Raw genomic sequence first — 14,651 nt, 5'->3', positions numbered from 1 at the left:
TGGGTTGAAATATCTGCCCCTGCAATTTCCATGCGATGGCATCAGGTGGCAGTAGAGTTATTTATATACATTCTGTGTGGCCTCGTGTAATAGGAGTTTGATGACATCAGTATAAGTTCCTGAGCTAAAACATTGGAAAAAAAAATGATCTGTTTACTTGATAAAAAAGCAATACAAACTGAAGAAAATTAACTTCACATAGAATATACAAACAGAAATCTCGTATACATTTTTCATATGTTCTTTAGCATACCCAAGCTAAAAACACGGTCTTAATATTAAACCTGAGAAAGACTTTATTTCCCATTTTCTAGTTCTCACAGAACCACTCTTATTAATATGCCTTCCTCTTAATTGTCTTTTCAAGTAAGGGAGTTCTCTTTTCTTAATACAGACAAGAGTATCTATCACCTTTCTGGTCAACTAAAATGACCTAAAATACAATTTTTTTCTTTAGTTTCTTGCTAAAATTTCTCTGATTCCTGAATGTTTAGGAAGAGGAAAGAAATGGTAAGTGGTAGCCCTTAAAGCCTATTAAAATTCTGTGCTCGCGATGGGTTAGACTGCCTATGGTATTTAGAATTCTTTCTGAATTTTCCCCTCCCAAGTTAACACAGCCTGGGAACATACTTGACCTAATTTGCATACAATAGTTTTTAAACCCAGTTCCAAGATAACACCCAGCAGGAAGACAAAATGGAACTGGAGTGAACAAGATTTGAATTCGTTTTTTTTTTTACTCATGTAAAGATGAATTATCTCATGTGATTTCCTCTCGCCTATCAACAGGGACTACAGAACAGAATGAGAAGGGAGTTTTCTGTCTCCATGCAAAGATGGGAAAAAGCCAGGAGTGTCTTTGTGGTAAGTGAAGGATTTGTTGAATGTAGTGATGTTTCTTGATCTTTGTCCTGAGGCTGTTATGTCATAGTAGATGAGATTAGGGGCATTTGCTCTCTGATGCATTTTATTTGGATTTATTAGTGTCAGTTGGACTAGAAAGAGTTATAAATGTTAGGTGCACAATTCATAAGTTTGGATTCTGAAGTCCTTGCAGGAGGTTAGAAAATAAAACGTGCAGCTCTTTGTCCTACTCAGGGACAAAAATGTCCCTGGAAAGCTACTTCCAGTTAAAGGTGGATTTGGGCTTATAGCTCTGTCCACAACCTCCATTATGGTCCCTTTTGAGCCTTTTAAAATTCTTCTATATAGATTTCATGATATGAAAAGAAATCACACATGCATATGTGTTTATATGCATGAATATGATTAAGGGCTTTGTTTATGTCAAGGAAATATATATTAGTAATGTGACCAAAAATAAAATGAGCTTTTCATTCATGAAACATTTATTGAGAGCATAGTAAGAATAATGAGAATGGACAAACATTTATTTATCAGAACATAATAATGTGTCTGATACTGGATTAGGTGATGTGCCGTCAAAGGCAAAAAAAGGCATGGTTTCTACTTCCACAGGGCTCACAGACTCCTCCATGCGATATCTATTTTAAAGGGTAGAGCGTAGCCTATGAGAGACTCAAAATATTATCGAGTCTGTCAGTTTTTCTTTGATTCTCATTTTTTAAAGGTATGAATCACTGAGCTCTGTAACACGTACTTAGTCTTTGTTAGATTTTTCTCTTTAACAAAAAAGTTAAGGGCAAAACTTTTGAAGCATGGGATTGAGATTCAGCTACAGTGTGACTCAGACCCCAAAATGGGCCACTTTCTGGAGACGGAAAATCCACTTACAGTAGGAAGCAGTTTTCCTGGGACATTTTTGCCCCTGGGCAGGACAAATTTGGCAGACTTACCTCATTCTCATTTTTTTTTTTCTGAATTCTTTTCCATATATTAATAGATTTAGATCTCACAGCAATGCTAGGAAGTTTTATTTCTATCCTCATTTTACAGATGAGGAAACTGGTGCACAGAGTGGATTAGGAATTTGTCCCAAGGTTACACAGCTAGTAAGTGCCAGCCAGGATCCAAACGCAGACAATATTTGGCTCTAGTACTGCTCTTTTAACTACTTCCCTACACGTTTATGACTTAAGTGAGGGTTGGGGGAGGGAGGCAGTCTGTGACAAGAAACACATCCCCCATTTTAGAATTTCACTTCAATTCAGCTCATGTTAGTTGAGAAATCAGCATAGCGAGGCAGTGGTTTAGGCACCAAAGACCCAGAGTTCTCAGAACTTCTTATGGATCAGGGGAGAGAGATGCATCTGCAGAGAGCTATGGCGGGCAGCAGAAAGCATCCAGGGGCGTAGGAAGCTAAGAGAATGCTCTGTCAAAGCAAAGAAGGAGGCAAGAGATTCTGTCCTCATTTTAGTGACTGGAATATCTTACGTGGAGATAGTTGGTGTTAAGTGTGTGTGTTAAATAGACTTTTTCTTACACCTGTTGTTTGGGATGGGCTCTATCCTTGTTGGATAGACATTTTTGTTTATTTGTTTGTTTTTGCCTCCATTATTTGGGGCCAATGTCTGTCAGCGATCAGCGAATTCATAGACTTGAGTTTGGGTCCTCAATCTAATGGCTACCACATTTTTCAACCATCTTCATTTCACTCAGAGAATTTCAGGCACTCATTTCATTGTTGGATAGCTATGAACAGGCTTATATGGCTTACCCACTGACCTTGACCTCTTTTTGGGTAGAGGGAGAGCCTTTTGGCTGGAGGCCCCAGACCCATCCTGGGCCCAGGCACTCAAATAGTAGGTCCTCAAAAACAAATGTTTATGAGATGAATGAAATGCAGAAAACTAACCCTGGGATTGAAGGAAGAAAAACCCTACCAACTTTTTATCCCATTGCTCAGTCCAATTCGCTTTTGACACCTTACCCTCTTAATGAGGACAGAAGCTGTTCATTAAATAAATTAACCATTAAGTTGAGAACATGAATGTCAATATAGACACAGGCTGTTAATTTGCCAGTTGCCAATGCATCCAGTGCCCGAAGGACCTCAGACCCTGCACGTATCTGAAACAGCAGGTGATTGACACATGGCTGGGAGGGGCCAGGCCAACGTGGAGCTCACGCAACATTGATAGAATTGTCTAAAATGAGCTACGACTCCTTCTTGAAAAATGGATGCTCCTTGGCATCGACACTGAGACTCTCTAAGTGATTAGGCCTATCCGGTCTGTTTTGACTGTTTTATTTCCATTTTAAAATAGATTGTACTATTTCTTACATGTAATTTGGCCTAATGTTGCCTTGAAATAAGAAGGTGATAAAGAAAAGGGGAAGGAATCTTTGATCATTTGTCATACTGTGGAAAATCTGACGGTGGCTTCAGTTAACAGATGGAACCCCGGAGAATTTCTCAGCTTGATCTTCTACCAGTGCCCCGTCTAATTGAGTAGAGGAAACCAGCCTTAGCGGGGACCTGGGCAGCTGCCGAATGAAGCTGTCACTGTTTCAGTGAGGCTAAAATCTCTGCCACGCTCTGGGCTTTTTTTTTTTTTTTTTTTTGCATGTCGCGAAGCATAGCAGTTGGAGGATGATAGTATTTAGTGAGCTGCAGTGGGAAAAGCACCGGCATGGAATCTGGGAGACACGAAGTCCAGCCGGTTTGCTGCGGTCAGGCTTGAGAGCATGGAGGGGTTCCTTCCCCTCTCCCCGTCTCTTGGCCTCAGTTTCCATGTTTGTCACACGCGCAGATCAGAGTAGACGATCTCGTGGGTCTTGCTCAGTTCTGACACTTAGCAAGTCTTTCTTGCCACCGAGAAAAGAGAAAAGGAGTATAAAAGGGTAGGTTTAGAAAGTCCTTGCTTGGTGCATACACGTCTGTTATCCTAGAAATGGGAGTTTTAAATGTGTGCTTGGCAAATATGAAGGCAGGGTGAGGCCAATGGTGGGGTTGGGGATGATGGAATACCAGGATGTCTTTGGGAATGCATTGGGGAAACTCTTCATCCGCCTTCCCCCTGCCATGTTTATCTGTTCTCTACGTAACTGCTAAAGGGATCTACTAATTCATGAGTGTGCCTTTTTCCTTCTGAACCGTAAGTGGAGCAAGGGCAGGACCACACTTGTTTTGTCTGGTGATGTAGCACTAGCTCTTTCGCAGGACAATACCTTGCCCAGGATAGATGCTCCACTGAGGGTGTTGAATGAACAAAAGCACGCATGCTTAGAATTCTTCAATGGCTAACCATAGATTTCATTTTCCAAGTTAAAACTTAATACTTTCATCCATAAATTCCTTCATGGTTTTGCCCCAGTTACCTCTTCATCCTCATCTTCTACAACCCTCTTGGATATATTCTTCCCTTCAAGTATAGGGTATTATCTGCCACGATGTTTAACCTTTCTGTGCCTTTTTACTTGTTACATTTACCATGGATGCTTTTCTTCTGCTGTTCTGCTAGTTAACTAGTTCATCAAAACTCACATCAAGTCCCGATTACTCTGGAAAGCCTTTTCTGATCTCCCTCCCCCATTGTGATTTTAATATCTCTTCACTAAGTTCCCATGGCATTAAATGTATACTTCTGACAATTTATCATGCTATTTTGCAGTTATTATCTGTCCCAAGCACACTATCTAGAATATAGTAGATGCTCATTTGATGCACATTTGATCAATGATTCAGTGAGTTAAGCTCCCAGCCCCCATTTCAGGCTCATATTGCTTCCACATTTCCCTCCCCCCCTTTTTTTTTCATGCATGAGGTCCCAGAGCCTCAGCCTGCTTGCTTGTCTTGGTGTTCTTCCACTGCTCAAAACTTAGCTACACAGTAGAAGTCTCTTTTTTCAAGTTCAGTGTTTTTGTTGTCTCAGTGAAGAGTCCACAGGTCCTTTTCATTTTATGTATTGATCACTTCATGGAAAGTGGAGATAAAAATAAGCCGGTTCTAGAAGCTTGCAGAGGTCTCCCAGTAGACCTCTCCATCCCTCTCCATCCCTTCCTGTCATCACAACTGGAATCTCAGCTAGACTTTTACCTTCTGATCTATGCTCAGAGTTGGAGGTCCTCAACCTTTTTCATTCTTTTGACCTCACTTTTAGATGCCTTATGAACCCCATTCTTTATGATTGGTCTGTCTTGGATCTGACAATAGGGTTATTGCTGCATAGCATATTAACCCAAAACTTAGCAGCAGCTCGACATAACAAACATGTGTTATCTCACACAGTTCTTGAGGGTTATGAATCCAGAAGTGCCCCCGTTGTATGGTTTTGGCTCAAGGTGTCTCATGAGCTCTCAAGCTATTGGAAGGGGTTGTAATCTCAGCTAAAGGATCTTTTTCAAGCTCACTGTTGTTCACAGGCCTCAGTTCTTTGCAGACTCCTGAACCGAGGTCCTCATTTTCTCCCTGGCTGTTGGCTGAAGACCAGCCTCATGTGAACCCTTCCAATAGGGCAGCTCACAGCACAGCAGCTAGCTTCCTCAGAAGTGACATGTCATCACTTCTACCATATGCTATTGGTCATACAGACCCAGCCCCGGTGCAAGATGGGAGGGGACTGCACAAGGGCATGGGGGTTATTGGGAGCCGTCTTGGAGACTGGCTGCCTCGGGTGGGAATGGGGCATTTTGTCTCCAGTGGAAAATAGCATTTTTGAGAACCTCCCAGGTGGCTGGTACTCAGTTCAGATGGCCTCTAGTGTATTTTGGAATTATCTTCTCTATGCATTTCTTTATTGATGTTTCGGAATTTAAATCCGAACATTTTTTTACAATTTTAGATACATCATTTCAGCTGATGCAGCTTTCGACTATTTGGAGGAAAGATGAACATCACATACAATTAGGAGCGTAGAATGCACTCTTGGCCTTAAGCCATCATATTTTCTAGACTCCAAATGGCAAATTAGAATAAAAGTTTCTAATTTTTGCTTTATAAGCATGGCATTATTTTCAGCACACTAAAGGTGGGAGTCAGGAGGGCAAAGAAGTGCCTAAGGCAAGCTGAAATAATAGATTTTTTTTTAAAAAATAAAATCTTCTTTGTGGTTATTTCCAGTGCTTATAAATTATTATAAATCACACCTATGGATTATTCATGTAAATGGTTTTCTGATTAGTTAGAAGTCATTAAGGAAAGACAGTCAATGCTGTTGTTCCTCAGAACCTAGTAGATAAATTGACATGACGGAAACATTTCCAAGAGACTATGTTGGGGTCAAAGCGTCAGAATGTGTTGTCATGAAGCGGATCAGCATGTGAGCATGTGAGGTCTCCTCGTCCACGTAGTTCGGCTCCTTTCACAGCTCAGCTACTGGATGGATAGAGCTTTTCAAGGTAATGCTTGTAGAGTCCCAGGTGAAGGATAGGGTAGGGAGAGAAGGTAATGGTTAAGGAAGGTTCCAGGTCTCCTTTCTACCCTTTCTGCAAACAGAGTACCATTACAAGTTTTTAAAATATTATATTCCATATTACTACAGTTTCATTTTGTGAAAAGATTTAGGAGCTTCAAAAAGAAAGGAAGGTGAGAACCTCCAGTATGGCAGACAATATAATTGAAGCATCTTGGGAGGACATCTCTGTGTATATGAGACTTTTTTGGTACCCAAGGGAGAGAACAGAGAAATGAAATGAGTGGTTTCTCTTCAAAATTCTCCTTTGGTGAAACCAAATCTTTTTCTAATGACGTGTTTGTTCAAAATGCTGTTAACTGTTAAAAAGTACTATCAAAAGGCTGAGGATATTCTTCCTCACAACTCCTCAACCTTCCAAGAAAGGATCTAGTCTCCAGAAATCACTTGGAGCTTGATTAGCTGTAAGGTTTCTCATTCATTACGCTATTGACATTTTGCACTGCATAATTTGTTGTAGGGAACTATCATGTACAGAGTAGGGTTTTTAGCAGCATCCTTGGCCTCCACCCACAGATGCTAGTAGAACCCTCCCCCCTCAATTGTGACAATCAGATATGTCTCCAAACATTGACTAAAGTTTCAGTGACCAAGACAACATTTCATCTGGTTGAGAATCACTAGTCTAGTGAGTACCATGAATGACCAAAGTGACAATGCTATTTTTTGTTCCCCAAACTGTGGTTGAGTGTGAAGTACTGTCACTGCTTTTCATGTGTTTGATTCAGAAGCTGGCTCTAAAGGCATTCTCCACAAACAATTGCCAAGATATTTTGAATAAAGTTCTGGCATTGCTGGAATATGTGTTTGATCTCCCAACATAAATTCTTGGAAGGCAGCAGACTTGTTTAGTTGTACCAGTTCTGGTATGTTTGTTATAAACCAAGCCAAGTTCATTACAGGTTTGTCTTGTTCCCCACCAAGGTGTCTTCCTCATCCAAGGAGAAACCGAAGTGGTGCTATCTGCCTAGTGTGTTGCTATCAAATCTAAGACCCATGGAGCCAATTGAGATGAATTGTGAGCAAAGCCCTAAAACCCCCTCCAGCAGGCAAGCAGGTTTACAGAAGCAGAGGCTGGCCATTAGCATATCTTTGCACAGAATATCTCCTAGAGCTACACTCTGGTTTACATTAAACAAGCAAGCAGATTTTAGAAGCAGAAGTTGGCCATTTGAAAATTTTCCACCCTTAACACCTCGTAGTTCTTTTAGTAAAAATTTGGAGGGAAAAGTCGGGGAGAAACTTGGTTTGAAGTCTGGCATTAAAGATCACGTTTGTGGTTACCATAGATTTCTACCTCAGCTTCCTCCTGGAAGTTCCCTGATGTCTTTCTCTTCTTAGGTATAAATGCAATCTCCTATTGTCATTTAATCTAAAAACGTACTTTGTTTGCTTACCTGACACTTTTAATAAGTTTGCATTTACCCCCTGCATGTCTCCAGGCATGAGAAGATCAACAACAGCAACAGTGAAAGAAAAGCTTTCTTTGAAAAGAATTTGTGAAAAAAAGAATTTGTCCCTAATTGTTTGCAGCTGTAACAGATGACACTCTCAATTAAAAAGCTTGGGCTCTGGCTCTGCCCAAATGAGGAGGCCACGTGCTGACCTTATGATCAGTCACCTTGGGGGCACTGAGGGTCGAGGGGCATCTGTTTGAAATTTCCTGTCACGACAGTGCCATTTGCAGAAGTGGCCGAGGAGCAAACAAGGATGATGTGGGTTTTCTTCATCAGATGTCTCCTGTGATGGTGCTTTTGAAATGGGGTCTGAGAAAGGAAGGCGATTGCCTGGTGCTGAGCCCTGGGACTCTTGGGAATGAAGATTCCGAATAGCATATGGTCCTGGGTGGACCTGGGCTGTCTTTGGAGGAGAGGCCTGTGATTCCTCAATGGGGACCAAAGGCAAGAACAGAAGCTCCAACAGGAAAATGCAGGTCAATAGACCTACTGGAGCCCCCACTTGTAATAGTGTGGGAAATAAATAGACAGAAAAGGAGAATTTGTGTAGGTTAGATCCTTCCGGTGGAAAGGGCTATGTAAAGATTTAGAGGAATAAACTGAATTTATTTTCAGGTTACCTTTGTTATGGGCTAAATTCTTCAAAAGATGAGGTTGATATTGATATCTACCTGATAGGAAACAGAATGGCATAACTTACGGAAGTAACCAGAGCTTGCCACCTAATAAATGGTGGACAAAATTATAAAAATAATAATCATGATTATCATTAATTGCATGGGGGCTAGTACATATTTCTATACATATCCCATATTAAGGAGAGAACCACGATAAAACACGGAGATGATTTAGGCTTTCAAATTAATTGTGGCCTCAGTTACTTATTTTTAGGTAAACTTTTAATTATCTGGAAAATTTCTCTGCCCTTATATCAGTTTCTTGCAGCTGCTGTAGCAAAGCACCACAGGAGGGGTGGCTTAAAACAACAGACATTTCTTCCCTTACAGCTCCGGAGGCCAGAAGTGCTAAGATCAAGGTGTAGGTGGGGCCCTCGCCCTTCCTTTCGCCCCCAGAGCAAATCTCCTTGAAATGGCCTGTGTCCTGGGGGAGGGGGAAGGGCAGAACAGAAGTGCCTGGGAGGTAGTGAAGGGTAGGACCGGGGTGGTGGGCATGATACCCAAACAACGGCATTACCTCGAACTTGTTGAGACTTAAAAAACTTTTCCCTGGGGAAGAAAGGGGAGAATTGAGAGGCTCTGAGTGGAGATGACAAGGCTTGGTCACAGATCACATTTAGAGCCTGAAGGCCAGAGACGGGCTGTCGATGACTGATTTCTTGCTTGAGACCCCAGCGGTGTTACTGACAGATGGGAGGAAACTGGGAAGGTGACCCGTGCTGGGAAGGCAGCTGGTGAATTTGCGTTTAAAGGGTGGATTCTGGCCTCATTAAGGTGTCGAAAGCCCTTCCCTCAACCACAAGAGCCACCATGACTTACACCATCCAGGTCAGTTCTACCTTTTGGCTTTACTGTTACCTCATGTGTGTTCGCAGGGAAGGGCGGGGCATGTGTCACAGTTTCATCTCTCTGGATGTCAGCAGTTGGAAAACAAAAGCTCCTTAAAAAGTCTCGGTTCTCGATAGGTCTTCAGAGCAGTTTCTACCAACTATTTAGAGTGATGCATAGAGCTTCGAATGATTTATTATTTTCCAAGCTAGGAAAATATACACTTCTTATGCTTAGTCAATAATTAGTGAATAATAAACTCCACCAAAGAACTTCTGTAATTTTTCAAGTACCAAATGTTTTACTTCTCAAATGTCTGTTTTTCTCAGTCATTGACTGCTATTCAGCCATTTAACTGGTTAATATGAGCACCCAAGATAAATAAGTGGAGACCTTTTAACCTGGAGATTTTGAGTGACAGCTTGGACTAAACCATCAGCCCTCCACCAAAAGAAAACACAAAAGCGACCCTTAACCGAGTTAGACACAGACATGTTTTGAAGGTCAGGTAATTTATTTTTTGAGGGAGAGGAAGGGTAAAGAATTAGATTGTATTAATTATATGTATATTTTCAGTCCCATTTAGTTTTGCAATACCAAAGAACTGCGTAGAATGACTCAAATTATTTTAAATTACAGAAGCAGTCTAGACATTGTGAATTTTCTAAATTAAAGCTGTTTCTAACTCCTGGGTCTTTGTATTCTGTCATAAAAATGCTTTTCTTTACAATCAGGATTTCAGAACTTCTGATCAGATGAAAATACCTGAAAAAATATATAGTTTTTTCATCCTCTCAACATTATGTAGCCTTGAAATGGAAACTGTGGCGTAAGAATTCATGGTTTGCACAGTGCAGGAAAATGGAATATTGAAATATCCTAGTAGGTTCATTTTGCCAACTGCAATTCAAATACACATGTGCACATGCACACATGAACACACACATATCCACACGCATGCACATACATCCTCTCTGAGAAAGAAAATCTCCATCAAGAAGGCGGAAAAGTAGAAATAGAAAAAAACAACAGACCCACTGAACTCAGCTCCCAGAGGCAGGTTGCCTCATCAGAAAAACACTTTCTTGTCATTTTCTCAGTCCGGTATTGAATTGCTCCAGTGTTCTCATGAGCTCGTACGTTAATTTAATACACAGTTCTGTTGGATATATCTCTTGCCCAATTGTGCAGATTTTCCTTCTTTCTGCCTCATCGTTCCTTCTTTCTTAGTGTGAGTGATTAGAAACATGGTGTGCGATTCCACACTTGGCTGTGTTGAAGAGTCAGTTGCGAAGAGATATGAAAGGTTCTTCATCTTGAAAAGAGATGCATTTCCAGGTGGGAACGAGGAGGGATGGATTAAAGCGAGGGGGTGGGGGTGCCTGGTTTGCCAGTTTGCTTCCTGGTATTACCTCAAAAGAGAATATCACTGGGGAGAACCCAGTTAGGGTTCCCTAATCACCTGCTAGGTGATTGCTCAGAGGTGTTAAGACAGCACTGGAAAATTTGGAAATGGCGTGCCAGTTACTTAAGGGTATTATAAGTAACCAGAGAAGTGTTTAGGATGTCCAAATGGAACTTTGAAAACAAAACACCTCTTTCTGATGCGCCCTCTGCCCCATTAGGTACATGCTGACCTTGAAGAATATCAGTCCGAAGCAACCGCAGACTGTTGGGCTGCCTGGGGTGCCCATGTCTAGAGGACCCTAGCCAGGGCCCCTCACTCGCTTCTCTGACCACTGCCTGTCACAGGCCATAGCAGCCCAGGTGCGCCTGAAGCAGGAGACGTGTCTGGGAAGCGCTGCTCGGTGGTATCCAAAAATGAACTCTTGGCCCTAGCCCCCCACTTCCCAGAAGTGTCAGTTTAGTTTGATATATTTTCCCATTAAAAAGCAATGACCAATATTAATTTCTCCAAATCGGTTTCATCGTTTCTGCCTGGAATGACTGACTGTAATGTCCTGTTTTGCATGGGCATGTTGTGTGTTCCTGGTGCAGGCCTCCTCCCTAGCTTGTCCCACGCATCTCTGTTAACCTCCGTCCTGAGTCGGCCTTCCCAGTCGCTCTCTCCTCCCCATCACCAGCTTCCGCAGATGCCCCATCTGTGCGAAGGAAGAGCTCGGCTGTCGCATGGAGCCTATCTGGCCGACTTGAATCAGGGTTGCGTTTTAAAAGAACTATATCCAGACTTTGATAAGAAGCTGCTAGAGTAAAAATAGTAGTTGTAAATTTTTGTCTGTCTGTCTGTTGAACTCTATGGGATTTTGTATAAACTGTGAAGAAACTTAAAAAAGAAATAGAGCTAAATTGGTCCCAGTAAGAAAAAAAAAGATGCATCTATGTGATTATAGAGCCCTAGTAAATTATAGGTAAGTTTGGCCGGCTCTGGAAACTTGGAAGGGCTTGCCGTCCACTGAGTGAGGTGAGTATCTCTGCTCCAGGACCTCAAACTCTCTCAGCCACAAGTTAGGTTTCAAAGCAAGCATCTCATCCCAGGTCAGAGTGATTTAAAGATGTAAATGGTCAGATCTCTCTTGAAAATGTTGCCTGATAAGCTTAAGGAGTCAGCCCCAGTCTGCACGTTTACCCCTAGAAAACCCTGGCAAGTGTGTAATAGACCCACGAATGGAAAGGAATTAACCTTCATTGAGCTATTATGATTCAGGAGTTTTATATATAATGTAATCTTTATCAAAAGCTGGTGGGGCTTACATTCCAGTAAACCTAAGTTGAAAATACCTTAAATTGAAAATGTGTTTAATATATCTAATCTACCAAACATCATAGCGTAGCCTAGACTACTTGAAATGTGCTCAGAACAACTGCTTTAGCCTACAATTGGGCAAAATCACTTTACTGCTGCTGCCTAGCATCACAAGAGAGTATTGTACTGTGTATCGCTAACCCAGAAAAAGATCAAAGATAGAAATTTGAGTACAGTTCTTACTAAACACATATACTTTTACACCGTCATAAAGTTGAAAAAAGTCATAATTCAACTGTGGTCAAATTTGGGACCGTCTGCATGTACAGGCAAGTATTAGGGTCGGTATTAAACAACTATGACAAATAGACCCTTAAGTTTAAGTGGCTTAACACAATAGGTTATTTTTCCTTTATAAAAACAGCCCCATTTGGTTCTAGGACAATGGCATCAAGGGTGGGGGCAAGTGGAAGGGGTGGGACCCCTGCTCCACACAGAGATTCAGGGACCCAGGGGGATGGAAGCTCTGCCTTCCATGTGTGGCTTCTAAGTGTGTGTGTCTTTAATGCCGATATGCAGAGGGAGGGAGAGACGAGCACTAGGAAGTGAGTGTGGGAGGTTTTTATGATTCTGGCTTAGAAGCTACACATGATCATTTTTGTACCCATTTCATTGACTGGAACTAAGTCGGTGGACATCTTTGACTTTAAGAATGGCTGAGAAATGCAACCTAGATGCAGGCCCACAAAGAAGAGGAAATAGAACTAGTTGGTTGTCTTTATCACAGGTACTAAATGGCAGAAATTATTATTCCTGTATTATAGGCAAAGATACCATAACTTATCCCAGATAACTCAGCTAGTAAGTGACTGAGGAAGGATTTGGCAGTATGGGTGACCTGGTACCTCCAAAACTTTCTAATTAAAGCATTACAGTAATTATAATTGACATTTATTGTACCTTTCACTTCACAATGATACTAAGATATAGACTTTATTATCCTACAAGTACTAGGCAAGGGAATTGGGGCCCAGGGTTATTCTCTAACATGTCCAGCTAGAATGAGATGGGACTGGACACAGACTTCTCAGACTCCGTAACCTATCTCTGTTCATACCTCTGTAATACTTCCTACTCTGACTCCTTAGGGAACCAGCCTGGATTCATAATGGCAACTGGATGGAGGTTGAGGGAGGATTGGGTCAACTAGGTTAGCTACAAATTTTCCTTGAGTAGATTTTTGCCCTCTATTAAGCACAGGTTTGTTCTATTCCTGCTATTTTAAAAATCAATTCTCCCATCTATTCATGCAGCTTTGATTGGAAGTCTCTATGGCAAAATAGGCCTTTACACTGAATAATATTTACAGTCATACTTCCTTTCCTCACATATTCACAGACATTATTCTGCAAGAAGAGAGGAGATGGGGATTATCATCATAAACAAATGTTTATTGAGTACCTTATTACAGAGGGACTCATGATGCCAAGAAATGAGAAAGTATACCATAGGGTCCCTGTCCTTCCTGGACTTACAGATAGATTAGGGAGATGGAACATGGCTATATAAAAAGATAAATGACAACACAGGGTGGAGTTCGCTGGGAGCCAAAGGACCAGTGCCAATAATAAGTGTTACAGGATGTCTAGGAGATGGTTTTTGAGCAGTCGCTAATGTACTGGCCTCAGTCCTAGGTGATTTCATATGTTATCGCATTAATCCTACAGGAATTCAATGGTTGGAGTAATTTCTGGGGACTGGATGGTCGGAACATCTTGAGAGAGGAGGTGAGACTTGAGCTAGGTTGAATTATATGGTGATATTTCTCCACAGTAATGAAAGCTGGCTGAGCTGAAACCCAGAGCATAATTTCTCACTGGCTGGCTGCTCTAGATAGTAATTGCTTCAGTGCCCTTCAGAATGGAATTTTTCTGAGCCTGTGAAGATGTGTGAGGTGTGCCTGGCAGGTGAGCATTCTTCCATTTGCCTTCCACCTATTGCTTTAATTAAATACACTTTTCTTTTCTTGGTTAGTTCCTCCAAGCTTCCAGAAGTTCTGGAACATCACTGCAGCAGCTGAAATGGCAGTTCATGGACTGGAAATTATGCAGAAATATCTTTTTAAGTCCTTTTTTACATTGTCAGTGAGGGTCGGAGGCAAGGAGAGAGTGGGCTCTGGCTGATGTGCAAAGAAAAAGTATGATTCTAGACAAGATTTCCTTCTGTTTCTGAGTCACTTTTCTGATGTGATTTCTGCCACTTACATAGAATTCAGTTGCATTCATGCCGGAGGCTCCCAGATTTACCCTTCTCCTCCAGGAATTAGGAAATAATAGTAAACATTACTAACACGTATTGAGATCTTACTATAAGTGTAATCCCTCCATATGGACTATTTTATTTGCTTCTTGGTATAATGCAGGTCCACTTTACAGATGAGAAAACTGGGGCTTCAGGACATTAAACAAATTGCTCAAGACTACACCACTAGTAAGAGGTATACAAAGGGATGAGAACGATCATTCTTTTTATTTTTTATATACTTTTTAATGTAACAGCTTCATGAATATGTATATAACTCATATACCTTATTCTCCACTCATTTAAACTGTATAGCTCAATGATTTTTAGTTTATTCAGGTTTATTCAG

General features: G+C 41.3%; 1 long non-coding RNA gene across 1 annotated transcript in view; it reads left to right on the top strand.

The window, feature by feature from the left end:
- Positions 1 to 797: 797 nt before the first annotated feature.
- LOC107516703 overlaps positions 798 to 14,651 on the top strand; it is a 142,681-nt gene continuing 128,827 nt past the window's right edge. Inside the window, exon 1 of the long non-coding RNA XR_001598361.2 lies at positions 798 to 864. This is a non-coding gene — a long non-coding RNA (uncharacterized LOC107516703). The remainder of the gene's footprint in view (positions 865 to 14,651) is intronic.

The sequence above is a fragment of the Rousettus aegyptiacus genome, unplaced genomic scaffold, assembly GCF_014176215.1.
Source record: "Rousettus aegyptiacus isolate mRouAeg1 unplaced genomic scaffold, mRouAeg1.p scaffold_m13_p_2, whole genome shotgun sequence".
In the NCBI taxonomy this organism is placed as follows: Eukaryota; Metazoa; Chordata; class Mammalia; order Chiroptera; family Pteropodidae; genus Rousettus; species Rousettus aegyptiacus.
Note: the sequence above shows the minus strand (reverse complement) of the source record. Positions and strands in the feature narration are given on the sequence as shown.